The following is a 21,626-nucleotide window of genomic DNA, read 5'->3' on the forward strand; positions in this document are numbered from 1 at the left end:
TCCATTCTGTCTGCAAAAACGTTTGTGTATTAGAAGATCCCCAGTAGTTCCCTATTTTCGCTATCCCTCACAACGCCCATGCACATAAAATGCAGAAAAGTTGAGGATGTTGTTGTTTGAGATGAAAAGGTGGAAGTGAAGTTGGAAGCGACTTGGAAAAATTGCGCAAAAACAAGCAATTGACAAAGGAATGAAGTAAAATAAAAGCTAACACAGCTGAGTGCGTTTTGTTTGTCAGTATGTAAAGTGTTGCAGAAATTGCGTCATATTAAATATTTTTTATTTATTTTTCGTGGCGGCGTGAATAGCGATAGTTGCACAGCTACGTGCAAGATAAGGACACAATTGACAGGACAGTGGAAAATTTGGGCCTAAAATGGGAAAGGTGATAAAGTTAGTTTGTGTGCTGGTATAATAACGTGCCACAAAGAGGTTATTCAACTTTCTCGAGCTTGGGGGAATGTATAGATATGAAACCGATAAGCGTAAAGCATTCCCTTTTTACTCTTTTAGAATTGTACAGGACGGAAAAATGCAAAGAAATATGTGCTCATATGCCGGGGAAAACACAAAAGCAAGTTTTTACACCCCACTGCGTGGCAACATGTCAGCGACTCTTTTGTGTTTTGCACACCGAAAAGCAAGAATGCAAGTTTTGTAAAGGAAGCAGGACATGCGTGTCCTTTTAATAGTTCATGTAACTTTAAACTCATAACTCGGCATGTCATACTATTTAACCCCTCAAGCTGAGAAGCGAGCATGGAGCGCACACGTTGGCAAGGGCGTATTATGAATGTCATAAATTGCGTCTCAAGTTTTACGAAAAAAAAACTATAAAAAATGAGGAAAACGGGGCGGTGGCGCAGGGTGCTTTAGCAAAATAAAAATATATCAAGAAGAAACGAAAAAAAACATAAAATTAAAAATAAATAGGCAAGGAAATAAAACTAAGCATTTAGCGTTTGATTTATGCGCGTTGCTTCACCAATAAATGATGGTTTTGGTACTGCCTCTATGAAAAAGTGAGTATGTGCAGGTATGTGTGTGTGCGCTTGTTGCACGTGCGAGCGACGTGTTAAATGAAAATTATAATTTTTGCATACATTATATTTGATTGCCACCCTTTACCATTTTCGCGTTTCTTTTTCAAAGCGTTTTGCCTTCATTGTAATTTTCATTGTAGTTTTTTTTACCGAGATTTGCGTTACAAAGAGTCCTTCCTTGCTTTCCGTAAAAAGACTAGTAACGCAGATGTGACCTCAAAATTTGACAGATTGATTTCGTATTTAAAACTAATTGAACTAATTTTTCTATTTCTATAAAAACACAAACGTTGACTAACTACGTAGGATTAGGCACTATAATAGCGGTTCAGTTGAACATCCAACTTTGGAGAAGTACTCCGAAAACTTAAAGAGTTAAACATTATGATGTGACTGCGCTGAGAATCCTATGAATCAATTGACTAATTAAGTGACCACTTACGAGAGGCATAACTGCCCCGCGGGTGTATTCTAAGCCATCAAACTCTGGCTTGGAATGTCTTTATCACTACAACAACAAGTTATGTGGATTAACGTTAAGCTGGTGACCAAGAATTATCAGAAGAAAAAACGTAGTAATTCTTTTACCAAAAAATACGTAGTAGTTCTTTTTGTATCTTTTAATTATGTCGACTGACCAATAACCATATTTGTTGCAAGCAACTAACCAAATATCCTCTCTAAAATAATAAGATGGTTGAAGTTCGATGGTGCGTTCTCGTTGACGTGAATGTATAATGGTAATCCAATCTATGTGCTTTAAGTCCACAATAAGGTGGGTATTGATTAAAGCGCGCTAGTTTAAAAGTTTTGGATGTGTTGTGACTAGGTTGTTAGAGATAACCGTTTACTTTGGAGCAAAGACTTTGAATGTTCTTCAAATTAAAACAGAGGTCCAACCATTCTAGTGTAATCACTTAGACTGAATAGGTTATATACATAAGCTTTGAGCATCAAGCTTTCGCTTGAGGGTTATCCTGCATATCTTAATGCGCTCAAGGTAATTTGACTTTAAGCTTGAAGTTATTTTTGGCAATTGCAAATATTTGAAATTATTCCCAGGACACCTGAGCCCTTTTTCTAGAGATTGAATCAAAATTGGCATATAACATGCTTTTATGGCAAATTTATTGCTAATAGGTATTCATTTCCCCTTTCTTGAAAATCAAATATTTTCTAGTGAAACCTTCATATGGACGGCGGGAATATCACCCACTATTGGCTGCCGTTTCAATCACGCCCTATAGCGAAATTGGGTTGAAGAATGCCCTTTCTCAGAAGAAGGCCTTATCTGAGTTAAAATTCAATATGTTTTGACATTAGCTGGGGCGTTTGTGAAAAAAAAAAAACATACTCTGAGATAGGTGCTCTTCAAACGAGGTCTGGACACAGGTTTTTAAAACATATTTTGATATATGGGGTTTTTGAGAAAAATATTCGGATAGGGCGTTGTTGAAAAGGGAGCTAAGATAGGATGATATTCCACTCAGTCGTCGATATGAAAGTATATAAAAAAAAAAAATAAAAAATGTAAGGCGCGATAACCTCCGAAGAGATCTAAGGCCGAGCTTCTCTTCCAATTTGCGTCGTGCTCCTCTTGATTTTCCCTACAAATTGGCCGGACGGGACCTACATGTTTTATGCCGACTCCGAACGGCATCTGCAAAGCAGATGAGTTTTCACTGAGAGCTTTTCATGGCAGAAATACACCCGGAGTGCTTGCCAAACACTGCCGAGGGGCGACCCCGCTTAGAAAAATTTTCTTCTAATTGAAAAATCTTATTTCTAAAATTTTTATGTTGCTTTGCCCGGGAGTTGAACCCAGGGCATACGGTGTGATAGGCGGAGCACGCTACCATCACACCACGGTGGCCGCCAAAGAAAGTGTATGAAATTGTATGAAAGTATATACTCCACAATAAAATCACCACTTTATGCTCTTATTATACTTTCGTTTTATAGCTGGGTGCACATATATAGTTATTGCGAGTTAAGTTTTTACACATCATTAAGTAAAGCCTCTAGCTTTTTGTCATACACGCACAGCAGGATAATTGTAAATGTATGTCCAAAGTTGGGCGCAATACCCAAAAGATGCCACAATATGGCCGCGAGTAGTGCGTAATTGTGGTTGTGCAGCTACTTTGTGAAATGTGAAATGCGAAATGAATTTGTTTGTAAACGTGAAATGACGCGCATACGCAGTGTTGTGCTGATTTGAGTAGTGACGCATAAAGTGCCTGACTATTTTGTATGTACAGATGTAATTATATATGTATTTTTTGTGAGAGAATGAGTATGCAAATGAAAGGGTGTGAGAACACATGTGTTGATTGCACTACAAAAATGTGCAAATCAAATTTTTCACTAACACAAATATGTAATAACACACTTGATAGTCTACACACATTCACTTTAAGTGCTACCTATAGAGTGAAACCTAGGTGGCAAGAACGGTTGGAAGCCTCAAGTATAGGGCGTTGGACCTTCACGTTAGTTTGGGACGTCGCTCAATGGAATGAGCGGAAGCACGGCGAACTGAACTGCCAGCTCACGCAGATACTGAGTGGACATGGCGGTTTCACAGAGTATTTATGCAACGTAGGATTGGGGTAGATCCTCTTTGCCCAATGTGTACCACGGAGTTAGAAAATGGAGAACACGTCATGTTTCACTGCCCCGTTTTCATGAGGAAAGACTCACCTTGCGTAAAGTTTTTGGGGAGAAATTTATTACAAATGTGCAACAAAATGGAATGCTGGACTGCAGTGAGAAAAATGGCATTTATAATCATGACATGCCTGATGGATGATGAGAGAGAGCGCAGAGAAATGCACAGGCGAAGCAGTGACGATTAAATCGACACTCAGATCAAATAGCGAGAACCTGGATGCTTGGACAACAGTCGGCTCTTAAAAAATGAGAAATATAGAACGCCACCCTGAAGTAATGCGAAAGTGGTACCGTGGTGGACGATAGTTCCAAAACGGGGCTGCTTTTTAGTGAACGGACACACAGTTGCTACGACGGCAGCAATTATGGTGCATTAGGCATTTTTCAGACTTCCTGCCCAAAAATAAACGGAGTAAACCTTCCTTGGGCGGACACTCACCGTCTACCAAACTGCAAACGCGTAAACGTTTCACTGATAACCAGTGGGTCATGGGGACGATAATCTAGCATATGACAATAATTATAAGTGAGTTTAAGGTTCGGAAAAGTACTTGGAAGAAACCAAGCGTGGGGCCGTACGGTATCCAAGATCACGTCAAATCAAATTTCCAGGTCTAGTAGTCGCTAACGGGTTGAGCCAAAAGTAACTTCTAGCATTACACAAGATGACGTTTTAGAGGTATGGTTCCTTCGGCAAAGTTTCTTATTTTGATCCCTAGAATATGATTTTCACAGAGCAATGGGCGATTTTTTTTGCCTCCCCACAAATCGACCCGGCCTAATATGTATATATGTAGGTATATATATATATTTTACATGTCTATATATATCTTTTATATATACAATGGTTATTCGAACATAGTATGTATATAAAAAATTAAATTTAATAATTAATAAAAATTTAATTAAATTTATAAATAAATAATTTTAAAAATTTTTAATTTTCATAAAATTTCGATTTTTTATAAATTCCAAAATTTAAGAATTACTAAACAATTTAATATTTTTTTATTGCAAAAAATTTCGAAATTTAAAAAAAAAATTAAAATTTTTTTATTTATACATTTACATTATATTAAAATAAATACTTTTCTATTGTCTGACCAACGCACTTTGCACCTACATAAAGACTCATTCATATTACCCTCTTTCCGATGCTATTTAAATTACCCGCCACGCAAAATCCACACAACTCACACTCGTGTCGCTGTAAGGTGGTGTGCGTCCACTTCCGCTTCCGTTTGTTTAAAGTTGTGGCAAAACTATTTTGCAAAGCAGTAACAAAATCCATAACCACCATAACCACTGCCATAGTTGCCGTCCCCCACTCCTCGTTTGCTTCAAATACAATCAGCCCAATTAAATAAATGAATGGCATAACAATTTCAACGTAATTCGCTTTTGCATTTCGTACTTTTTTGTCGTTGGTTTGTTGGCTGACCCTTTGTTTATTGTTTTGAGCTAATGTTGCACTTTTGTACACATTTGTCAAATATGAAGGCTAAATTTATAAAATATTTGTCCAGCAGTTCGATGATGAGGCCATGACACGAGGACATCCGATGGCATATTTGGGTTTTACCAGCGTAAATATGTTGGTATGAAAAGTTTTATTTCTTCTATTATACATAATAACGTTCTTGTTTTTTGCCTTGGGTGGCATAAGCTTCGTATAATATGCTATCTGAATAAGTCCCCTCTTCCTCTCTTGAGAGGAACTTACCTTTGTGAAATATGTCAAAATCTAGTGAGGGCGTGTGATAATCTGAGGACGGAGCCGCGCCGGGAAGCCTTCTGAAGATACCACTATGGCCATGCCGCATCGAGTTCAATCAATCAGACTCACGAAGTCTTGCTGTCACAAAAGATGCAGTTTCACGTACGTTAAGGTCCAGCGGGAGCTGGTGTGAGATCACATTTAATGCATCAGTTGGAAACGACCACAGTTCACTTGTTATCCCACCGAAGGATGCTCGCTGTACTTTATCATGTGTGAGATCACATTTAATGCATCAGTTGGAAAGGACGACAGTTCACTTGTTATCCCACCGAGGTATGCCTGCTGTACTTTATTCATAATTTTAATATTGTTCTGTTTGTTTATGGCCAACTACCATACTTTAGCCACATGTAGCAGGATAGCTCTGACGACCTTATATATCCATATCTGGATTCTAGACATTAGTTTCTGCGGATGATTTTTTGACACGCGTAGAAGCATGTGTAAGCTCTTTCTGCCCTTTATTCGATATTAAATTTCCCGATAAGCTGTTTGATTAGGTTAAACGGATCGTTCAGCAAAGACTGAATATGTATTTAGTGTTATCATAAATTGCTTGACCAAAAAAAAAACTGGGACTTATGTAATTGAACCATCGTGGTGTGATGGTAGCGTTCTCTGCCTATCACACCGTATGCCCTGGGTTCGCCCCCCGGGCAAAGCAACATCAAAATTTTATAAATACAATTTTTCAATTAGAAGAAAATTTTTCTAAGCGGGGTCACCCCTCGGCAGTGTTTGGCAAGCGCTCAGGGTGTATTTCTGCCATGAAAAGCTCTCAGTGAAAACTCATCTGCCTTGCAGATGCCGTTCGGAGTCGGCATAAAACATGTAGGTCCCGTCCGGCCAATTTGTAGGGAAAATGAAGAGGAGCACGACGCAAATTGGAAGAGAAGCTCGGCCTTATATCTTTTCTATTTATGTAATTGAACCACTCCTACATCTTGTCAAATACTAGAACTTTGCTAGAATCTAACTTAATTATTGCCTAGAGATCGGACCACTCTGTCATCCCTTGTAGCTGCAAGCACAGGACACGGACAAAAAATGTGCTCAACCGTTTATTCCAGCAGCTCGCACATTCTACATCTGCTGCTACTGACGAGGCCTCACTTATAAAGATTGCTGATGATACCCCACCCTGCTGCGCTCCACTGGTTTGGTATCTTGCATGGACCCCCTTGCGAAATGATAGCTCTGCAACTTGACATTGAGTCGATCCGATTTGTTGAGTCCGGATGCTTGAGTTGGGACTGCCGATGATTGCTCGTTTCGTGGCATTGTTGAAAGCCATGTACAGAGACACAGTAAGTATTATCTATTTATTTCTTTAGAGTTTGAGCAGAAAAGACGTCAACCGAATAGGCCTATATTTTTTCCAGTGCAGATGAATAATTCTTTCCGATTTCGGTAAGAAAACTACTCGAGCCGTTCTCCAAGATTGCGTGACGTGGTTCAGTTTTGCTCAACCATACAACTGGTAGTCAATTATCCTTTTGGACATACGACATAAGCCTTATATAAGGATCAATGTGTTTGGTGGGAATGTACACATACACACAGATATGTGCTAAAATGCACGTGTGTTTGTTTATGTAGCATGTTTTCTTCCAAAGAAATATCACTCATACGCCCTGGTGTACTAACCAACATACATAAATATCATAGATGTTTGCATGCGACATGAAATGAAATACGTTATCTGTTTTTTTGCAAAATGTTTCAAGCAAAGCAACTGCAAATGATAGAGCGTTTGACTGACTGATAGCGTAAGGCTGTGTTTGAGTTCATCGAGTGGATGTGTGTGGGGGTTTTTATGTACAATATCACAAGCTTTGAAAAAGCATTTCACTTAAAATGCATAGTCCTGCCCATTTATTTATACAGCATTAGGTTATCCAGTTGACTGTTTTGAATTTAAATTTAATTTGTACTTGTCATTGCCGTTATGGAGGTGCTCACGGACCACCCAGTTCAGCCGGAAAAACCAAGTCGTTGTTAACCAACTCGCAACTAGTGTGAATAGTGAAGCTTTTCGGTAGCGTTTTGAAATCAAAATCTCCCACATTCATGCTGGTGTAAAGTCTGCCGCTGCTCAAGTTCTATTAAACGAGTTTAAGAATGTTAACCAAAATTGCGTACTACAAATGTACTTCGTTATGTATTATAATAGCAAATACTTAGAAACAAATAACAAAGCGTGCAGAGAGGCACTCACATCATAATTAACTGGCGCTAAGCCGCCTAAGCGATTTTGACCGTTTCGTAACAAGTCGCGATAGCTGCCGCCAATTTGAAAATCCAAGGAAGGTTCACTTGTTTCTCACAACGCAGTGGAGGTCTCCCCATTATCTGCTTCCAAACTGCGGTGTCAACTGAAATACTTTCTTGGTCGGACCGTCTTCATCCATTCACATAACACTCGCACATTCACATGCTCGCTGCACTATCGTCATATCTGCGTAAAGCTAATACAGCTCATCATTATACCTCCTTCAATACATACCGTCGGCACCACGGGCAGGACCATAAATATTACGGAGAACTTTTTTTCATAAAAATATGTCCCAGTAAAGAAGTCAAACGAGAAATTTCAAAAGTTGGTTTTCGGGATCTTTTCCAAGTTGATTTAGGTATGGTCTTTGAATAACTATGGAAATATTTATGGATGTTTTCGGAATCGTTTGGGTACTATTTCAGAATGGTTTTCGCAATCATATCGGCACTATTTCGGCATTATTACAGAATCGTTTCAGGATAATTTGGTTTATTTTTGGAACTTTTTACGGGTCATTCCCGAAGCGTTGAGGGGTGTTTTTCGGGACCATTTTGGAATAATTCCAGTATCTGGATCATTTCGGAATTGTTTTGGGAATACTTGAGAGTCTCTTTCAGGGATGTTACCTTAGAACCATTTTAGTGGATTCTACGTGCTTGTTTTCAGGATCATTCCAGGACTAGTTCTGGATAGTGGTAGCACTTTTTCGATATTGTGAGACTGGACTATTCGTTATCATAACAGGAGATGATTTTCTGAATTATTTCGGAATCATTTTAATTCTATTTTAGGGGGGGTTTTTGATCACTTGAAAACCATTTCGGAATTAGTTGGTAATTGCTTCCGGAACAATGCAAAATTAAGGGTTATGAGCTTTTCCTCTATGACTACTGTAGTGTTCAAATTTTTCTCTTTTGTCATTTGTCATTTTATTCGTAGACTATTCGCCACTTAAATAATAATTAGCGTATTAGTTCATTTTATTCTTTCCTCACACTTTTTTTTACATTTTTCAGTACACCCTCTTCAGCTACATATATAACTTTAGCAGACCTAACGCAACAATAAATGTCAACATTTAAAGTGTCAACTTGTATGCATAAATACAGACCTAAACGTTAGCAAACTTAAGAGAGTTAGAGTTACATAGGAAGAGTGACAGATTTAAACTTTTATAATGGTGGGGTTGCGTTCGTCTGCGTATTATTCTGATATGATATGCCAGTGAACGGACATCACATTTTCACATATGTGCTATCAAACAAGTGTACATCAGAAAAACACAAAAAAAAAAAAAAAAAAAAATAACAATAACAATAACAGCATAAATGCATATGTATTATATATGTCTGCTCGCTAAGGACATGCCATGCGTGGCAGTTTGCAACATGTCATGCTAATTTGCTCATATTTGCCACTTTATGGGCGCTTTTCATTAACTCTTGCATTTTTTCATATTTTTTCGTATTTATTTCATTTTTTTTATATTGGTTTTTCCACTTTGTGTCGCTTGTTAGTTACTGTCATTTTTATTGTACAGATGCGTGTTACAAATTTTTTTCTTGTTGCATGCTTTTATGCTCTACAACACTGATCGATCACAATACGTCCCTCTGACTATGCTCCCAATTTTTTTTTTGGTGTCATGTTCTGTCTAGTTGTATTTTTGCTGTGTCGTTGTCCATTGTGCCACTAGGGGACAGTTGGTCGACAAGTATTGATATTTGCAATTAACATGTTCCATGTTCGACGGTTGCGTTCGACATTTAATCGATAAACAATAAATTAAAGAAATTTTGTTGGGTGGGTGTCAATTAAATGATTACATACAAATGTATATGCACACGGGCGAGGATGACATAAACAGGCATAAGCACACACAGACACAAGTACACACATACATGCACCTGCTCTGGTTAGTATGCCCTGTGTGCACGTTCCGTTTTAACCTTCGAGGCGTATGGCAAACAAGTGGAGAGTCAGACAGATTCTGATACAAACATTGGCAATTCCAGCTGTTCTATTTATTTATTTTTTAAGCTTGCAGACTAACATTTATAAGCAGGACGTTTTTGTAACTACTTATTAATTTTGATTTTTTTTGTTTCTATTTGCATTCAATTCCTTTTCTTAATTGGAAATCAATTATTAATTTTTATTAAAAATAAGCGGAATATTTCATATAATACGAGAATACCTAGCAGACTTTGTTCTACCGAAAAATTGTTTTGGCTTCATATGAAGAGGTAGCATCCTTTTCCTCTCTCACTCTTTATTACATTCTTTACCTTACAATTACACTAGTTAATTATACAATTTTCTTCTTATTCTTTTCCATTCGTTAATCTGTTTATCATTCTTCAGCCGCGAACAAATTCACCTTCTAAATACCGCTCTCACTACCACTCCCACACCAATTCCTTCTCCAACACGTGCTCCCTATCCCAAGTCCCCTCTCACCTCCTCTCTCATCACAATTTCTTCATACTCACTCCATTTCTATACCAAATATGGAATACCTGCTTCACCTGACTAGCCGATTTCAATATCTTTGCTTTTATAAACCACTAATAAATTGAATGAAACTAACGCAGGTACAATTTTAAAAATCGCATTAACCTTTAACCTTAAATCTAAAATAACGAAGGACAACTGTGACGCTTTCCGGTCCTGTAATGCACATAAAAAAATGATGCACAAAAAAATTGTAACTTCCTGCCTTTTCTTCCTCCCTTTATCTCATCCGTATTTTCCATCTTTCACTTTCTCCATTTTACTCTTTTCTACTTCCACCTCATTCCTCCTCTGAATCTCCCCTCTAGTTTCCTTCATCTCCTTTTCCTTTCGCACTACCCCTTTTTTATTTCAATCTCCTATTCCAACTTCCTCTCCTCTCTCTCACCATCTCTCACTATTTTTATTCCTCTCACCCTTCTCTTTCTCTCCGCCTCCGATTTCCACTACTATTTCTTACTTTTCTTTTTCTCTTTTGCGGCCAACGGTTTTTATAACTCTCCCTTTCCTCCTCGTTAAAACCATCAGTAAACCATCCTCTTTAATACCCATTTGTGAAAACATATTCTGGGATCACACTGGTCCCCATTTTGCTCTATAGCTCACATATGGCAGTTAAAACCATTTGCAAATCACCTATGAAACTTCAAGAAACTAATGAAGCTATGATTTTTAAACTGCCTTATCCGATCTTGAGTTATAAAATTGTCAAAAGATTTTGCACTCGCTTCATATATAAGCTTGACTAATTCGAAAGGCTACCTTAATAATTATCTTCAAACAAATCGCACCATCCTCGTTCAATTTCCAGGGAGAAAGGGTCCTAAATATTAAGCTTGTCAAATAGAAACACATATACCAAATTTCAAGAATATCGCTCTATAACTAATATTTTTTCGAACGGGTCAGCTACTGGTTCCCTTCCCGGAGACAAAATTTTATCAAATATTGACTTGGCAAAAGAGGTACCGTTGCACCTAATTTCAAGCAAATCGCATCAAATCTAAGTTGTTTTTGAAATAGATCGGTACTTGTTCCACTTTGCCGAAAGAAAAGTTTCTTAAACAATAAGCAAGTCAAAGAGATATCACTGTACCCAATTTCAAGCAAATTACATGATAAACTAGGTTTTTTAGGAACAGATCGGTCCTCGGCTCGCTTCTCGGAAAGGTAAGAGCGAAAGCGAAAATTTAAATTTTTGGAGACCCATGATCTAAAGCATTCTCAAATTTCTTGAACATAAATACACAGTCGTTCAGGACAATTTAAATCACAAATGCATGTACAAAAGAAATATATATAGAAACGAGTTTTGGGTAATTCCTGATAATTATACTCCTGCTAACGTTCGAATTTCAGAACTGTCGAACTAATAACTCCAATATACAGTATTGCAAAATGGTCTTTATTTAGACTACTTTGGGAGTAGTACAATTATACTTCACTTTACAACTAATAGCGTGTTTAACTCAAACTGTTTAGATATTCCTCAGCTTGCGCTGCTTTTATACTCTCTGTTGCGTCGTTCGAATATTTCTTCTAAGGTCCATACTTTTCACGAACATGGAACAGTTCTATAGCAAACTTGGTAATTTAGCTACATATATGCGTGTAAATGTGTGAGTAAAAACTTCTGTTCTTAGCTGATGACTACATATGTGTATGTGAGATATCTCTTCAATTCGAGCTGCTGGTTATGTGTGTGGTCATATATGCATAAGTGTGACTGCTTGCTGTATTTGTTGTTGTGATTATTTACTAACAGGATAGTGATGCTAATATTCGCCACAATATGTTATTCTTGATAAAATTTGATAATGGGCTTCTGAATTAGGAGTTTCTCTCCATATTAAGCAAAATTTAATTGAAATTTTTAGTATTTATTTTCATAGCGCTGTTGTTATCAAGTGCAAGTTTCCTTTCATTTCCCTGTTTTTTATATCTGTTAACTTCAAAGTAATTTTTTACTTTTTTCACTTTTATTACAAGCCAACCTAATAAAACCGCACTGCGTTTTTTTAGCGCACGCAAACAACCGTATGCAAATGTTAAACCTAAAATATCACGCAGAACAAAAATTGGAAATCGAGTTAGGTTTTCACGCAGCAAATTCAATTTCGGTTGCTCTCATACAATTTGTATGTTCATGAGACATTTTTGACAGAAAATTACTTGCGTGCGTTTATATTTGGTTGGCCTGTTAAGCATATTTTCGAAATAAGCCAATTAAAAACAATTACAGAGATGATCTAATTCAAAAGTAATTAGCAATTCTAATGTAATTGTTAAGTGCTCGTAGGAGCTAATCACCACATAACCACATGGGAATATGCAATTAGGCGCACCATACAAAAAAAAAAAACATGCACAATAAACATTCAATTTGAATAAATAAACGAAAACCGCAAGTGATTATTCTGTGCACAACATGGAGCAGTTATTTTTCCAAAGTAAAAAAGTTGCATATGAAAAACAATATAAATGAACAATTAATGTATCATCATTAATTGCTATAACTAGTTATAAGGTACAATATAAGTTCGGGAAGGAAGTACAAGTGACAACAAATTGATTACTTCATCACTGAATAATAATCTCTGCGCTCACACAAACTGTTGCTGAACGCTGAATAATTTTTCGAAGCTCTGCGAAGCTCTCGGGGGCATCTCTGTTTTAAAATGAGAATCAATTTATTAAAACTATTAAAAAGTAACGGAGAATCCAAAGAACCTTCTCATATCAAATGAAGAAACTGCAAGTCTGAGTTTTTATTCATTTTTCCTTGAACATTAAAGATTACTAAGGAGGCTCTGGTACTCCTACAAATCTGAAAGCATGACAACTTTAGTGTCCCAGTAAATACTTTTCACTGCACAAAACTTAAAATAAAATGGTCTTAGGATTTCAATGAATCCATACATTAACAAACCTCTTTTCATCTCGTTGTATAGGTCAGTCTGGACGCATTTCTCAGTAAAATGAAATCTGCGCAAACAAGTTCATTGCGATAAATAAGAATCAGTGCAAACCCAATTTTTACTTTTCGCCTTGACAGGCTTACCATGGGATCCACGATATACTGAAACTTACAGGCGGAATGGTATTCAGCCCATTCTTGCTTAGTAAAGTTTTGTGAGGTGTCCACTTTAGGTCTTCGAGATATTTCTAACCACTTTCCTTGGGCACTTGCAGATCTAATTTTGAACAGTATGAACTTTTCCGGTGTCTGTGTCAGGATTCCGAAAAGGCTTACAATAATTTTGATACCTCTGACTCGCTCTTTATATTTTAAAATTTTTACTATCTTGAATAATTATTTTATATTTAATTTGGCGGATGGCTTAAAACCACGTCAGTTCCTACTTCCCAGCCATCAAAGCTCTACTTGTAGTTTCATAGATGTAGTCTGCTGCCCTAAATCGTGTCCACTCTAACAGCGTCGTACGAAGTACTAAATACAGAAAACTTTAAAACCATTCCAAGCTAAGTATGCCGATAATAAAGTATGAAGAAAATTTCGTAAGGATTTTTTAATAGGATGAGTATGGAATACGAGTGCACAGATTTTCAATGGTCTTCTGCTACCTATTTATCACTCAAGTATGATTAAGTTTTTCTCGGAATCACGTCCATGCCGACAACAATTCTCATTCATACATAAATTATTCGCTGCAACCCGCACCTTATTAACAAACACTTTGGTGCTCGGAATATAGTCCTTTCCGGCATCATCCACAACGTTGCTCTAACTGGAATTGAACTTGAGGGTATGTTATATAATTGTTCATGTATATCCGAATAAAGAGTTTCTTTAAACATAATTTTATAAATTTATAAGACAACTAATCTGTATATTGAATAAATAAATAAATTGTTTAGTTTAATTTATACTGTAATTAACGCAGTCGTTAATTGAGATGTTTCCAATTTAGTACACAAAATTTTGAAAAATTGCATAAATCAATAAATGGCTTAAAAATGTTTGCTAAAATTTTTAACCGTGTATATGACCATACATACATACACACATGTGTGTGGGTGAAATATTTGATGCTGTTTGTGTTTTGTTGTATTGTTTTACAAGCATTTCGCACATTTAATAGCAGTCGCCTCTTGTTTTGTTAATTACTTTTTTGTTGTTAGTTTTTTTTTTTCAAAACCTTGTCAGTTGCATAATACAACATGATTTTGACAGAAATTTATTACGAATCAATTAACTTCTGTCTATTTATATAATGTCTCAATTCAAAGCGTTAGCAAACGCCAAACTTAAGCGTCGCACTGCATGACATAGCACAGTATTTTGCTTTTTTGGATTTAAGATGTTAATTTCAATTAAAATTTTTTTTTTTGCTCAAATATTTCTTCAATATATAACAACTCGCGCTTTGAGGTTAAACAATTTAATATGGACAAGGCTGTGTTCTTTTATTAACATGAGCACAGGTGGTGACCTTTAAAACTTAAATCGTGTTTGAGGTCAATTATTTTCTTCTCAAAAACAATTTAAACATTTTGTATTTTTTTATAAATTTTGAAAGCTTAGTTTTTGGTGCTTAAAAATTGTGTTTGGCACTCAACATAAAAAATTGGAATTGTGTAAAGTCCGAAAATTTCTTTTTTCTAAGCATATGCCAAGTGGCTGGACATACATATATAATAAACAGAGAGTACACCAAATGCAAAGTATTTGGTTTATTTCTGTTCTTTCTATGAGTTATCAAAATTTTCGTTTTCCCCATGCTAACTGGAGCTTTGCATCTCGGTTAAATCCAAGGAAAAACTGTACACAAAGGACAGCTATGTGTATAGTTTTCGCAATCATTCTGTCGTATTAAATATACATAATTAACGATTTAACTGGTGGTTAGTTAACCTGTGTTGATGAAAACGAAAATGTCTAATTAAACCATCTGATATATTGCTATACTCAATCTCTCAGGATCTAGTGAGAACAGCTCTAAATAGCGTTATCACTATCGGTCTTGACAAAGTAAGGCAAGTACTGCAGAATAACCCACAATACTAGACGAATTTTTCGTTCTATTACTTGCAATGGCAACAATATTCCTTCTAATTTCAAAAATTGCCATGTACGTGAATAGAATAAATTTAAGGCCCAACTGAGACCATCTTGAAAATTTTGCGTTAATTTATTTGCTGTCGTAAACTTTGAATATATCTCTCTTTCAATAAAGCTATCTTATTCACACATTATAGAAATTTTTTATGCCATTCGCCATTTCTAGACCTGATTTGAAGCAATTTGAGATTACAATTGCTATTCTTTCACTCAGAAAAAACTTTAATGAAATGACACTTAAGAAATTTTATCCTCATTCGCATGGCCAAAATCTCATCACTTTGAAGAATTTTTCCTCATTTTGAAGAAATTTGGCCATGCGAATGAGGATAAAATTTCTTAAGTGCTATTTCATTCCCATTTTTCTTCAATCGGGAGAAGTTTTTTTCTGAGTGTTGCTGGACTGAAATTAACAAAAACTTGAAATTAATGTTTACAGATTTTTAAATCATTTGTACCGCCCTGAAACACAAAAACTAATACTAACAATCTTTAGAAATACAAATAAACACATTCAACTTTATGAACAATTAATAAAAAAAAATAGGTGATGAAATGCCATTCATGTAATGAGATAATAATATTATTTAAGAATAATATAGCAGAAAATTAAGAAAAATGACTATGAGGTTTTTATGATCTGTTCAAGGCCAAACGAAAAAGTATTTTCAACTCTTAACTTTTTAAAAGTTTTGCTTTAGTGATTGGTGAAATGAGTCAGCATTTATCTGAATTGGTAGCATTAATTAAATCGTAAGGCTACTGTTTTTGTAGAAAAGTGTAAGATTATACGATCTCATTTTTGGCACTTAGGCATGGTATATAAAGAATTTGAATTGATGCCTGTCAATAGAACAGACACGATTTTAAATAGTTCTATGACCACAACCTGCAAAAAAGAATGATAAGAAGTTTAGAAAGATTGCGAGATCGGGATGACCTAGAGAGTTCAATGTAGTCATATTAAATTGATACCGGCTGGTAGACCTTGTAATTTAATGGTGCTTGTTACCGGAACGTAAAAGACTAATATCCAATAAAAGACTCTCAACATCGATAACAATCCTCAAAACCATAGAGGAGTGTCTTTATGTGTTTTACTATTTCGAAAGTATGGTTGCCAAAAGAGGCGTGGTTTCCAGGGCGCAAATACGCTGACAGCAGTTACTTTGTTTGTTCCAATTCACCATCAAATACATTTTTTCACTTCTTTTTCCAGTTTCGAGTAAGCAAAACTTACGGCGCGAGTGTTCAAGCCGATGATGTCAATATCATCAGCATATGCCAGTAATTGCACGCTTTTAAAGAATATTGTTCCAGAGCGGTTAAGCTCTGCATCTAATATAATTTTCTGCAGCATCAAGTTAAAAAAAATTGCACGATAGGGGCACCCTGTCCGAAGGCTCGTTTAGTTTCAAACGGCTCGAAAATTTCCTTCCCACTCCAGCTGAGCTGTTAGTGTTGCTCAACCTCATTTTGCACAACCGTATTAAATTTGCGGGTAAATTCAGACACTCCTCCATCTAGGTAAAATCTTCTAATATTGAAATCAGCTTTAATTTCGGCGGAGAGGTGATAAGTTTTAATTATTTTTTCCTGGGGTTTTTCCAAGATTTGGCGCATAATAAAAATCTGGTCGATGGTAGATTTACTTGCTCCAAAGCCGCACTGATAAGGTTCAACCAACCAGCCTATTCACAGTGGGCTTTAATCTTTTGCACTTTTGCACAATACGCTTGAAAGGATCTTATATGCGAAATTCTCCTCACTGATAATCTTTTAAGTGTCAATCTCTTCCAGATAAATAGCTTCAGAAATCAGTTATCAAGAACACTTGATCTTATATTTATTAACGATAATATTAATTATTCCCTAACTGAATGTCTGGGTCCACTGTCGTGTTCCTGTATTGACCATATCCCGCTTGTTTTGGGTGTTGAATTTTATAATTTTGAAAGCATTGTTCCAGATAATGCTACTCCTAGTTTCTCATTTAGGCGTGCGAACTTTGCTAATATTTCCCGAGAAGTTTCTCTAATTGATTGGGAAGCTATTTTTTCTGGAAGTGATCTCTCACGCTGTTTCAATGCCTTCAAAGGCCTTATCAATGAGATTTGTAGTAACAATATTCCGCGGAAAATTAAAAACTGTTACATAATTCCTTGGTATACTACTGGGCTCAAGCGGCTAAAAATTTGAGGAATAGATTTTTTAAAAAATTCAAGACTACAAAGTCTTGGGTGTATAAAATCAAGTATATTCGCTACAATAGGAAATTTAAAGCGTTAAGTAAGAGATTGCGTATTAATTTCACCGAAACTTCGAATCTTGTATCAAAGATTACCATAAAGCTTTTTGGAATTGTGTAAAATCCAAGAAAGTTACCTCGAGTATTTCCTCGTCAGTTTTTTATAGTGGGTTTCATACCTCTTCACCTATGGAGTCGGCTAACCTTTTTGCAGACTTTTTTCACTCCAATTTTGTTACTCAGCCAGTTAGTGTTACTGACTCCTCCTCAATGGTAGACTCTCCCATCAACTTCGGGGCTCTTACTCTTTCTCTAGATGACTCTTTCTCTAGATGACATTTTTGATGGAATCCAGAACCTCAAGTCGTCTTCCCAGACAGATATTGACGGCTAGCCGCCACACTTCTTTTAATCTTCAACAAATCTCTCGAGTGCGGTGAGTTCATTGATGCTTGGAAGATAACCTTCATATCCCCCATTTTTAAAAGTGGTAATAAAAACAATGTTGCCAACTATAGACCAATTTGCGAAATTATCTACTATCTCTAAACTTTTTGAGTATGTTGTAAAACAAAAAATTAGTTGTGCTGTCGACAATTAATTAGTGATAGTCAACATGGCTTCATGCCTGGTAGATCTACGGTTACAAAATTAGCAATTTTTCTGAATTTTTCCTTGCAGCCTTCAACAACCGTCTTCAAATCGACACGGTTTATACTGATTTCTCCAAAACGTTTGATAAAGTCAGTCATCAAATCTTGATTTCCAAACTAGCCAGATTGGGCTTTCACTCTATATTTATGTCTTGGATTAAGTACTACCTTCACTCACGCAAATGTGTAGCCTTTTTTGCATCCTCAGGAGTACCGCAAGGCAGCATTTTGGGGCCAATGCTTTTTGTAATTTTTATTAATGACATTTCAGCCTGCTTTCAGCATTCCCATTTTCTGCTGTACGCTGATGATCTGAAGGTGTTTACAACTGTTCCTACTTCTTCTGATTCAGAAAATATTCAGTCTGATCTGAACAATGTTGCTGATTGGTGCCGTAATAATAATCTGCCTTTAAATATTGGTAAGTGCTTTCACTTAACCTTCTCAAAGTCTCGTGGCACAATTCCCACTTCATATTATATTGACGGCTCTCGTCTGTCCACACGTACTGAGATTTCTGACTTAGGCGTAGTTTTCGACTCGCAGTTTTCGTTTACCACTCACATGACCTCGATAATTGCTAAATCCTACTCGGTTTTGGCTTTTATTCGGCAATTTAGATCTGACTTAACAGATCCTTATACCCTTAAGTTGCTGTTTACGTCTCTCGTACGCTCTAAGTTGGAATATGCTTGCTTTATCTGGAGGCCTTATCATGACTGCCATATCAAAAGGCTCGAGCGAGTCCAAAAAGTATTTTTATGGCTTGGCCTGCGGTCTCTCAACTTTTCGGAGCCGCTTCCCTCTTATAATGCCAGATGTGCACTCATTAGCCTTCAATCACTTCAAAGTAGGAGGACCATTCTTTCTCTTACTTTTGTCTATGATATTATTAATGCTGTGATTGATGCACCACGTTTACTCGAGAGTATTTGTCTCCATATACCCCCTAGATCACTTCGAAATTGGTATATGTTTTATATTGATTGCGGCCGGACCCCCTATGCCTCTAACGCTCCCATTTTTAGAGCACTGAGGGAGTTCAATACTATCTCAAATTCTTTGGCCCTTGACTTTTCTTTGCCAAAGACCAACTTCAAATCTTTGTTGAGTGTAATAATTTTTTGATTGTATTGCTAAGGTCTGTATTTTTAAGTACAAACTCAAGTAGTCTGTAAGAACATTAGACTATTTTTGAAATTAAATTAAATAAATAAATAAAAATCCAAAAGCTGCTTCCGCGATAGTTGGTGCAGTTTGACGGATCACCCTGCGTATGGACTGTGCAAAAAATACTTAGACTTACCAAACCTCTCGCCACCGTATTTGAATAGCTCCACAAGCAATGCATCAGCGCCCGTTTTGTTGTTTTAATATACTTTTCGCCATTCTTATTTTATCATAGTCAGATGGGAGCACATTTATTGCATCATTCCTTTAGGAGCAAAGAAGGATTATCTGAATACCCTCTAAGCATCCTCAGCAAATCAGGTACCAGGTCGGTAAACAGGCAGCTTCTCTGTTGAGAATTCATCTCAATTTATTTAATTCACTTTCATTTGGGTTTCTATGGAATTCCTGAATAAAATATTGTAAAGAATTCATAAATCTATTTTAATCTTTTGGTTGTAATAAAAGAAGAATTATCCATTCAAAAGAGTTTTCTCAGCTTGGTCTTAGGTGGAATCAATTATATTTTAAAGAGCGCTCATGCATTCTGATTTCAAAATTAACAAATCCAACAAATATACATAAACACAATTTGTACGCAAGAAAACGCTGAAGTGCAGTCGATTGCGGCATTCCAGGAAATTGGGTGTGGATTTATTCAATTACGATAATGCAACAGCAGAATTTCGAGTTTCTTAAGGTTGTACAAAGATAGCAAAAGCAGCTCAACAAAACTATAAATATTTACATACATACATACAGACTTCAGGCATGAGATATTTATCATAATATTCACAAGTACACATATATGTGTATGAAAGTATGTAAATTCATATGAATATCAAAGTAAGTACGTGGAATATCAGCCAGAAGATGATAACATAAAACCGGCAAAAAGATCAAAGACGTTTGATAAAAGCTTAAGTTGTATTAAAGAAAACAAAAAACGATGGCAATCAAATAAAATTATTAGACCAATTTCATTTTCAATGTATTGCTACCAAGAACAACTTACAGCTCATGTAAATAATAAATAATACGCTATTTGCATAAAAAAGCGAATAAATATTTTATAAACGTTATCTCTGCTTTAGCTTCGAATGGTCTTGTAACCCGGTTAGCATACAGAAAGACACACCTTTATACCCATAACAGTACCCAGTAAGCAAGAAAAATAGTCATGAATTATACCAGTTAACAACTAAAATTGTGTGACTGATATTGAACTAGGCCAGTGTTAAAAAACTTCGACAGAGCTTTGAATACAAACGCTACTTTTTTTTGGAGAAGTAAGTGTTTACACAGCAACTGGCGGAGCTAAGAATTCACGCATTAGACCCTTACTGCTTGAAGTACAAGCTTAAAGTACCGGTTTAACTGAATTTCTGTCGCTGCGCTCACACGACATGTAAGTAAGTGAACGCCGAATAATTTTCCAAAATAAGCTCTCGAGTGCTACACTGAACTAGACCAAACAAATTCAACAGAGTATAAGCAATAAAAAATTTAATAAAGGTAGAACGCAGAGGCCATGTAATATAGCAGTAACAGTATGACTCCCCTACCACGCTAATGACAAATTAGAGTAGCTCGTCTGATATCTGGGCATTAACGCAGACTCTATCAACTGTGTTGACTTCTTGCTGCTATCATAATTAGGCCATTTGAAAAAAATTTACCCGATTTGAAAAACGGATATATACTCATGCTGGCTGTACTAACCTTCTCATTTGGCGTATGAACTTTTAGCAAGGGCGTTGTACAGATTCGAAAACAATAACTTGCAACGATTCATATGTTGATTTTCCGACAAGATAGATAATTGATGTATGTGTATTGGAACGAAGCAAATCAAAAAACACACAATTAATGTCAAATAACTAAAGTTACTTACTTCTGCTGCCTCAGCTAGCCATACAAGTTGATCAGTGAAAACTACCACATTTTTGAATGAACACATGTATGTATACATACATAAACATCTAGTTTGACAAAACCTGATCATGCTTCGTCATACTTCAAATATGAGACGCACCATAACAACGGACCAGAATTAAAAAATGACACTGAAGATGACACAACGCCGAATCTGATTTGACAAGGAATGACGCATAATTGTTACAATGTACATGAATTTGCAATGGCTACTCTTTTTCATTTTGCACTCTTCAGGCGTCGCAACGA

This window comes from Eurosta solidaginis, chromosome 5 (assembly GCF_040869045.1).
Source record: "Eurosta solidaginis isolate ZX-2024a chromosome 5, ASM4086904v1, whole genome shotgun sequence".
NCBI classification, from domain to species: domain Eukaryota; kingdom Metazoa; phylum Arthropoda; class Insecta; order Diptera; family Tephritidae; genus Eurosta; species Eurosta solidaginis.